The following is a 9,439-nucleotide window of genomic DNA, read 5'->3' on the forward strand; positions in this document are numbered from 1 at the left end:
AAGGTTTCACCTGAACATGTCAATGCAAACGCCGAAGAAAACCTGAAACCAAATACAGGTGGGTACACCATGATTTCAAAGTCTCCATATTACAGAGTTTCTGTAGTTTCCCTTGGGATCATAGATATACACTATTTAAATGCAGTAATTTGAATCAGAACCGCTATCTAAATGGAATATCAAAGCCATGAAAACGTAAAAAGGGAAACTCGGAGCACATGAAAATATTCTGTAACCACAAAGCCAACTCAGCTAACTAACAGAGTAATTCCCAAACAACAGGGCAAAGGGAAAGTGCAAATTCAGAGCCTGAGCTTAAACTAATCAAAGTGAGAACAGCTTCCAGCAAACAAGAGTGGGCCCACTGCAGGAGGGAACACTGTTTAGAGCTCCTCAGAAAATGGAAGGATGAACAGAGGCAACTCTGAGACTACTGCCCAGCAAGCACACCCCATGATTCAGAAAACCAGACTTTCGGTATCCGGTTTGATATTCAGTGAAAGGAAGCTTTCTATTTATTTTTAAAACTTGTTGGTAGCCTTAATCCCATCGCTTGCCTACCAGTAGAACCATGCAGAAGGGAGATGCTTGAGCTCCACAGAAGCAAAACTCCAGAAGAGAATGCGTCTTAGTAAACGTTTCCCTTTTTTAAAAAAACTAATCTGTCTGATCCTGGAGATGGACCATCTGGCTGCCGTCTTTTGTTTTAATTTCTCACATTACATCAGAACCACAAGAAAGACTGAAACCTTGAAGGGATTAAAACAAAAAGCCCCACAGCATTTCAAGCCTTTTTGTAGCCTGACCTGCACTCATAACCTCATCTCTCTTGGGGCTGAAGGATTGGAAGTGATCAGATACACAGCAATAAGAAAACAGAATTATTTGGTATTCCTTAGTCAGGCTAAAATGAAGCCCAAGCTTGTGTTATGACAAGAAACTAGAGATCACAAACAACATGCTTGCTTTGCCCTGAGCCTGATTATCGTAAGGCTGCAGAGCATTAGACACCGAACAGCACAGGCCACAGCTTTTCCTGGCTCCTTGCAGCATCTTTCGGCCAGACACTTCCAGCCGGATCGGGACGGGCACATCAGAAAGGTGATTAAAGGGTTTAGGCTCTAAGCCTCCCTACACCGCTGGCATCCCCGATGAAACATTCCCGCCAAGTGGCCGTTTGGGTTCTAAAGGTGATTTTGCAGTGCTGCAATGCCTGGAAAGGGAACGGGATTAGCTCCTTTTGCTGGACAGTCGAATCTCAGCGTCGTTTACCACCTAGCCTAAAGGTTTTGAGGCTGAAATGGATAAATATGCTGCCTAGCGGAGGGCGTGCATTTGCACACACAACTTTATCTCACTTCTCTTTTACCACGTTGGAGTCAGGCCCCAACAAGTCCGAACAAATCCAGCACCAGAAAATGAGAATGGCCACGAAGCACCGAAATGCCAACCAAAGCATTAATTTTAATGCTTGATTGCAATACGCAGCTCAGTGAAATGAACCCAGCTCACAAGAAAGGCATGCTGCCAGTGTACGAAAGCTACACCTTCAAGAAAGGCCATACAAAGAGCGCACACCAAAAGGGTAATATTTTCATTGACTGCGTGAGCTACAAAACCTCCAAGCTTTTGAGATTTGCCTCTCCATCTTCAGGGGCAGCTTTAATTCCCCACATTTGGGTAGCAAATCGAGCCGGGTGACTGCCACTTCAGGAAAAACAAACCTGCACAGACAGGGGGAGGGATTTTCCCTTATAAGCCAACCCACAGATTTGTTTGGAGCTTGTTAGTTTGTGATTAACTTCTCCGCAAGGTTTAATTGGGCTCCTGACATCGGTGGTTACGCACTATATATAATGCAACATCTGCCACAGAAATTTGTTGGCATTACGAAGGAATACTAGTGCATTACCAACAAATACCAGCACTCTCAACGGTCAAAACATTCGCAACCTTCACTAGCACGTGATCCAAGGCATTTATCTTATCGCTTGAAAAAAAAGGATTCTCCGAGCATGAGATAATAAGAAAAAGTCAGCTGCTATTTGGCAGGAGCAGGGAAGTTACAGCCAGTAAAACCCAGGCAGGAGAAACAAGGGTGAGAAATTCCTGGGGCTTCCCTGCAGCTCTGTGCCCTCCCACTGCTGGATTTCCAAGTAGCGCTTGTAAAAACAACAGCAAAACCAACCCAAAAAAAAAAAAGGAAAAAAAAGAAAAACAAAACAAACCAATCCCAGCACTATTTTGACAAAGACTGACAGGCTCAAGCATCTGTCTTACGGGATAAGAAGCTGTCACACTTAACTTCTTAGGCTAGCCCCATAGAAGGGGAACTGGGCAGTAGGGAACAAAAAGGTTAAAAGAAACTGATAAATCGGAGTCAGAGTTCTTTCTTTAAGGACAGCCACCCATGGAAGTTGGAAACAGACCACAATTAACTGAAATAGGATCTCCAGCAAGACACGGGGACTAAGACTCGGAAAAAAAGGCTGGGTGCAGGTACGGGTAACAGGTGGAAAATCATCCTAATAAAACCATGATCCAGTTACTACAGCCACAGGAGTTACGCCTAAAGCGACATCACAAGTCGTGAAAATAAATGTCTTTTTAACGTGGTGCATGAACGGAAGGCATTTACGGCGCAGCGTCTCCTTCCTCCGGTCCCATATACCCCAAATTCGATTGATCCACTCAGACAGAAATCAGAGACTCACCAGGAGGGAAGTTTTCTTTCCCGCTATCCCTTTTCTGCTGATCTACAGGAAATGGAAATGGCTCGATCTGAACATAAATGCGGATTTCCTCGCAGAAGATCATAAATTACAGCAACAGGAAGAGAACCAAGACAATGGGGCTGCAATCTCAAGAACCATTCACTCCTACTACATAAACCTGGTAAATCCTCATCAACCCTACTCCCATAAATTCAACACTTTGTGACGTTTGTTGTGCTAAATTCTTCTAGACGGCTAAAAAACCAACCCAAGAACTCCAACCCCTCTCTACCCAGGCGTAGCACTACGAAGCATTAGCGAGGCAAACGAGGGCTGACAATTCAGCTTTACCACGGTGCTAGTGTTTGTTCACTCCTCGGAAAGAAATTACAAACAAAAACACTTACTGCTGAGGCATTCTTTTGGCCCTCTCCCAGCTACAACTGTTTCAGTTCACTTGGAGGCTATATTTATCTATAGCCGTGCTTGCGCCTCCACACGCTGAGGAGGCCCTGCTGAGGAAAGGGGATTCTTGGGAAAAGAAAGCAAAAATTCGGTTCCGTTTCAATCGAGAACCATTCACCATCACCAGCCAACGTTCTCACATCGTGACCTTCCCTACTGTCCCCAAAGCAGCCCCTCCCCACGCTGCCCCTACCCCAAATTCAGCAGAGCCTCCTCACCTACCCGGCCTCAAGAGCAGCGGTCCCAGCCCCGGGCCACCTCTCACAGCACGGCAGAGGAGTTTTAGCAGAACTTGCTACAAGCTGAAGTCACTACCAGTTCTGCTCCCGTGTTACGGTCAGGGATCTCCTCTTTCTTTACGTGTAAGGGCCGTGTGAGCGAGCTAGGCCTCCGGTCACTGACGCAACGAAGGAACAGGCTCGCCTTCCTCCTGGCACCAGCGGCCACCAGCTCGGGTGCAGCAACGTCTTCAGGCAACCAGGACGGTGGAAGGGGCTGAAGGCCCTGCTCCACCACCACGATCCATTCCACCACCTCCACGCGCCATCATTTTCCTCCCTCTGCTACCCAAACTCCCAGGTTTTTCCACCCCAAAAGCACCTCCGCGACTCACAAAGGTTAACCCGTCCCAACACATGAGAGATTTGCTCCTGCCCAGCCACCAGCTCAGTTTTCCTGCTCATTTGCACAGTGTTTGGTGGACCAGCTCCAGGCAGCTCCACAGAACAGGTTCTGTGGCAGGAGGGTACGGCGTTGCTTCAGGAGCTCCTCATCTTGCTGGGTATCGCAGTGCTGCTCCCCTCTTCCAACGCTGCCCCCTCCAGCCCGTTTCATCTTTCCTCTCTTCTGACAGATTTAAAAGAATTTAAAAACATTCTACTTTTCAAGACGCAGCAGGTCTTGCGAATACCTAAGAGATGGCTGTCGTTCCCTGGAGTCAGAAATAACTCAGCATTTATGGTTTGCAGAGACGGAGTCGAGTCCGGGAGCAACCCTCTGTCCTCGCTGAGGGCGCCTGGACAAGGTCCTGACCGCAGACACCGCTGCGATGAAGAGGCCTGCTTTGTTTGTGATTAAACCAATTGCAGCTGAGAAAGAGAATTCCCTGGAAGACACAGCAATGTTCCATGAGAGTCCCCTCCTGTGTGATTCTCCTCACTTAGAAATCAGAATTCGTCCTCATCACACACATCCCCCTGGCGTTTTCTGCCTACCGAGAGTTCAAGCCACCAGAGGAACTGCCCGGGCTTACCCAGGGCAGAAGGAAGCCCAGGCAATTGCCACCGATCAGCCTTGATGTTACACCTATATTCAAATCATGCAACAGAGGAGCCTAAAACTTCAGGAGCCTCACCGCCCTGTGACGCCAGGCTGCTTTTTAGCAATTAGGGTTGATGATCTATTCTAACCAGCGGTGCTCAATCAGTGCAAGGTGGTAACACCAGCTAATCCTGCTACGCTCAGACAATACTCTTCTTTCAACATCCTTGCTCCCCTTCCCCCCATGGAATGAGAACACTGAATCATTTACTGTCTAACAAAACCATAATTACTACAGTGGAGAAATTAAGGAAAATGATCACGTAGCGCACAGCATCTCTCCAACAAAGCCTCCAAACACTTGACTGCATCAAGCAAAAGAGTCGAATCTGAAATGAGTTTGTATGCATTCTGAAAAATGTTTGGATGCTTTTAAAACAACAACAAAAAAACAGTTTTGATATTTCTAGCAGCTTATGCTAACAGAGAATCCTGGAAATGCTTCTGGTACATTCATTAGTCCCCAAACATGGATACCTGCTCTGTTTACTTAACAGCAAACACTCTAACAAGGTTATAATAGGAAAATAAGGAAATAAATTATATTATCAGCATTGCATCTGCTTTTCAGGTCTCACCCGTGTAAGTGACCTTGATGACTTTGCCTTTCTTCCCTGCTCCCCTTCTCGATCCCTAGGCACGTGTGCCAGGCCATGTCTCCCTGCAGTTTTACCACCTCTAACTCTGAAAGGACACAAAATCAAGCCCGGTTTTGCAGAGCTCGATTTTGGATTTCCTGCCCTTGACCAGAAGTAGCCACCAGCTGGAGATGTTGAAAGCCAGAAGTGCAGAGCTGAAAGTCCAAAATGTTCTTTCGCTGCATGCCACATCCAGATAAGGCCTCTCAAGTGTGCTTGGACGCGTTAGGTGGCATGTCTGAGAAATCCCGAACTAGAAAGGCATGCACGCTAACACTTCAGACCGTCTCAGCTATGGCCTAGGCAGAAAATAGCTATCACACCAACCTGTTTGGCACCTCAGTAACCAACTTTATTGCCACTGAAGTAATTAATTACCTATTTCAGAGTTAGAGCTCACCTTTCTTCCACCGCCTGGAGGACTGGCACCTTCCAGACACCCCCTGCCATAGTTTTACCAAGGCCAAAAGCTAAGACGTCCTCAGTGCCAGGCTTCAGCAACCCAAAGAACTACATTTAAACCTCTTTTCATGTGTCCAAACAGAGCATACCTGTTAAAAGGTCTTGCACTCCCAACACATTTTGGCTATAAATTCAGCGCTAGAACTACGTTACAAGTTTAGACAATTCCCTCGTTCTGTTTGAGGCCAGATGACGATGCAGCTTCAAAGATTCCCTCCTCCTTCCTTCTGGTGAAGCCGTATATCAGGTTTCCTCCTTGAAGACAATACCAAGGCCTGCAAACTACAGTCTTACAGAAAAAAAAAGTCACAGATTTCTTAAAAAAAAAATAAAATAAAGCCTTGCTCAGTCCCTATATCACAAAAAGCAGTACGGATAAACAAAGAGAACAGGTCTGTGCATTGCAGTTCCCCTTTAACAGCACCATTCTGTTCCCATTAAGAATATGAATAGGCTACTGAAAAAGCAGCAAGACTTACAAAGCTGTGTTTGTTAAGCACCAGCATTATACTGCTACAGTTGCAGCACTAGAAGTTTCACAGACAGATCAGCTCCAGATTAATTTATATACACTACAAGTCTGCTTGGCTCCAGCACTGTGGGGACTCTGTTCCACACTTTAAAAAAAATCTTTTCTAAAGGCTGACGAATGCTGTTTTATCAAACTAAAACTATTTTAATCTCCACGTTTATTACTTCGAAAGAATGCAATTGCGTTTTCGTGGCGTGGTCTGCCCCGTGTACAGCGACAGACTGCCCCAGTGCAGAGGTCTGGGGCTGTGTCATGTAAGGTCACAAGGTGCACTTCCCCCCAGGTCACTTCGTGCACCAAGTGCACCTTAAGCACTTTTAATATTTTTTTATTGCTGTTGTTTCACCTTTAAGCAACAAATCCAACTACTGAAGAACCTCTCTCTCGTACAGCAGCTTTTCGGAGTTGCAGCTGACCCAGTGTCCTCGCGTCACCCGTCTCGGCGCGTGTATTATGGGCAGTAATCTTAGATGCCATATGTGATGTATCACCAACCTGGGTGAGCTAAGGACGGAGTTCAGTTTTCTTTGTGTGTGCGGGCAGGGGGTGACCGACAAAAAGGAGGTGGCATCAGATCAGCTTCAGCTGAAGACCCTCCCTTCCCCGCAGAAAAAGACCCGTGTGGCATCTTACTGCTGCTGCAAACGGCGCCGTCCTGGGTTAGCAAAGGAGTTCTCAAAGGCTCAGCAAGTCCGGGACACCGAAAAATACTTGGAAACTTACCACTGTAAATAAAAGAGCCCCCGATACGAACTACAACTTTGTTGATTCTTCTCTTTGGAGCAGACACGAGAACATTCTTGCACGTTGTGTGTGCACGGTTTTTGCAGCATCAGCATGACCCCGGCATGCTCCGGGGTTGGCTTCTTCAAAGGATTTCCCCAGCTAAGTTGCTCAAATGAGGACGCAGCCAAACTTTAAGCCATACTTCTAACTCATTCCTATATAAGAACAGGAATGCTGGAGATGCTTTGCCTTTCAGACCCTTACCTGTGACAAGAGGATGTTTGATAAGCTCCTGCACCAGCAGCTCAGACCTCGCTGTCAATGCAAGGCTGACATCTACCTCTGCAACAGGTAAAATGTTTAAAATAACAAAACTCTTGGAGATAACCACTCAAAACCTTTAAATACTTCACCAAATTCTGTTAACTCTGATAACCCTACTAAAGAAACGCTCTGCTCGCAGCCTCTAACAAACACCTGCAGAGTACAATGACTGGAGTGAATTTTTATGTAAGCTATTGTTTTTCAAAGTGCAGCCCTATGAATTTCACATGGAATCAGTCGGGTTGGAAGAGACCTCTAAGATCATCCAGTCCGACCTTTAACCGAGTAGGAGTAACAACGCGTTACCCACGAAACCAGCATATGCACAGAAATAGCTTAATCCCATGCACAAATAATAAATCCTGCGTCTAACCCCACCCTGGAGAAAAAAAAGAAATATACAACTTTTAAATAGCTGCAACTTGCATGGGGAAAAATACATTTTCCCTTCTGAATATTACACAGGGCATAAAAGCAAAGCTTTGTCGCAAGTAGGGTTTTTACAAAATCTGTTCAAGAGAAACGTTTTCACCTATTTTTAACAAGTAGTCCCTGAGCAGAACCTGGGTTTCGGTGTTGGAGCCCTTCACGGGGTTTATAACATCAATGCAGCACCAAAACAACGCATTTAGATGATGAAAAACAGCAAATGCCACATAACCGTGTGCAAGACCAAGCTATATGCACAGTCTAAGCTGAGTAAAATGTCAAACAAGATAACTCACAACGAATTTTAAAGCCCAAGTGAAGCAAGTCTGCAAAAGTTCTCTTTTCTGACTAACCTCCGGCAGAAAGTCACATTTATTTCATCCCCAGCACAAGCACACAGACCTAGCCCTCTACCACCAGACCGAAAACAAAAGTTTCCCAGGAAATGACTAAACTCGATGCAAGAGCACCAACCCCGTGACTCAGCACTTATTCAGGAGGTGCATCACCGGCTTCCTTCAGGGAGAAACCGAGCCCTCAGAACCGCGGGTGTTGATAACCTTCTCCCAGGAGTTGTCCATCCAGCCCAACTAGCAGGGATTACACACAAGCAAATTCTTCGCCTGTTCCAAGCAGCACACTTTCTCCACCAGCCAGGCTACTGTGGACAGATGAATTTCCAAACCAAGCCTGTTTTCAACACAGCCTTAATACCAAAAACTTGCAGGCACCCAAAGAGAACTCCTCATCCTGCTTCAAAATGAAGTATTTCGACCCCTGTAGAAAGCCAGCCATCACTAGAAAGCCAAGCATCTCCCCTTAGTTTTTGCACAACCAGCATCCAGCGGCAGTCAGGGGCTCCAAAGCAAGGCGACGGGTTGAGGAGGGACGTGCAAAGCTTTTCCCACACCGCAGCCATCAGCAGCACTGGCTTGCAGTACACGGCACGCGCCAAAACCTTCTTCACAAGGGCTTTCCTCTTGCCCCCGCGCACAGAAACACCAGAATATTGCCGCAGTGGATCCGCCTGGGATGAGACTGAAACAGAAGTTTCTACAGATTTTATCCTGCGTGCAACTCCTGCCACTCACCCTTTCAAGGCTTGCAGATGGCAACGTTTAAGAACGCTCTTGAAGGCTTTGATTTTCCTACCATAGGCCAACTGCCATGGGTATTCCTTGCTGGTAGCCCTCCTCCACATCTGACACGGTGCAACTTTGGACATGCAACTTGTTTCAGTCCAACTGTACCCGAAGTTGCCTTTTGTAATTAAATTCTAGATCCCTGAATACGATGGCAGAATGGGAAAAGAAAGAAGTTAAGAGCAATTACTGCCCTATCTACTGATCAACCAGTGCTTCTTATCACAAAGCATTCAGGTATGGAAATGCAACTCCCATCCTCCTTTAAATACAGTGTGAGCAGAGCCCTAACCTAGTTGGCATGCTGTACTGCACCATAGCACGATAATTATGGAGTTCCAGATGGGCAAATGCTATTCCAAATAACTGGCTGAGCTCGATGATTATGCATGTTGAAACAAAGAAATATCTCAGCGAACGCATTAGCACTTAAAAGACCGATCGCCCCCCAAACAAACAAAAAAGCCATCGTAGGAATGGATTTATCGAAGCTAGAGGCGAGACATCTATCACGACATGTTTTCCCGCATGACTCCTATCCCAATCCTCCCAAAGAGGCAGTGCCAAGCCTGTATTCATGAGGATGTCACTCCTATTTCACAGGAAAGGGCAGCAGAGAAATGATGGCTGCTTGAGAGAGCAAAATACATTGTTTGTCCCAAAGCATTCAGATCTGCAACACAAACC

The 9,439-nt window shown here is 46.2% G+C and overlaps 1 protein-coding gene across 3 annotated transcripts in view; it reads right to left on the reverse strand.

Moving 5' to 3' along the window:
• Positions 1 to 9,439, reverse strand: part of DIP2B (disco interacting protein 2 homolog B) — a 68,323-nt gene that overhangs the window by 39,121 nt on the left and 19,763 nt on the right. The window lies entirely within an intron of this gene.

The sequence above is a fragment of the Anser cygnoides genome, chromosome 32 (assembly GCF_040182565.1).
Source record: "Anser cygnoides isolate HZ-2024a breed goose chromosome 32, Taihu_goose_T2T_genome, whole genome shotgun sequence".
Lineage (NCBI taxonomy): Eukaryota > Metazoa > Chordata > Aves > Anseriformes > Anatidae > Anser > Anser cygnoides.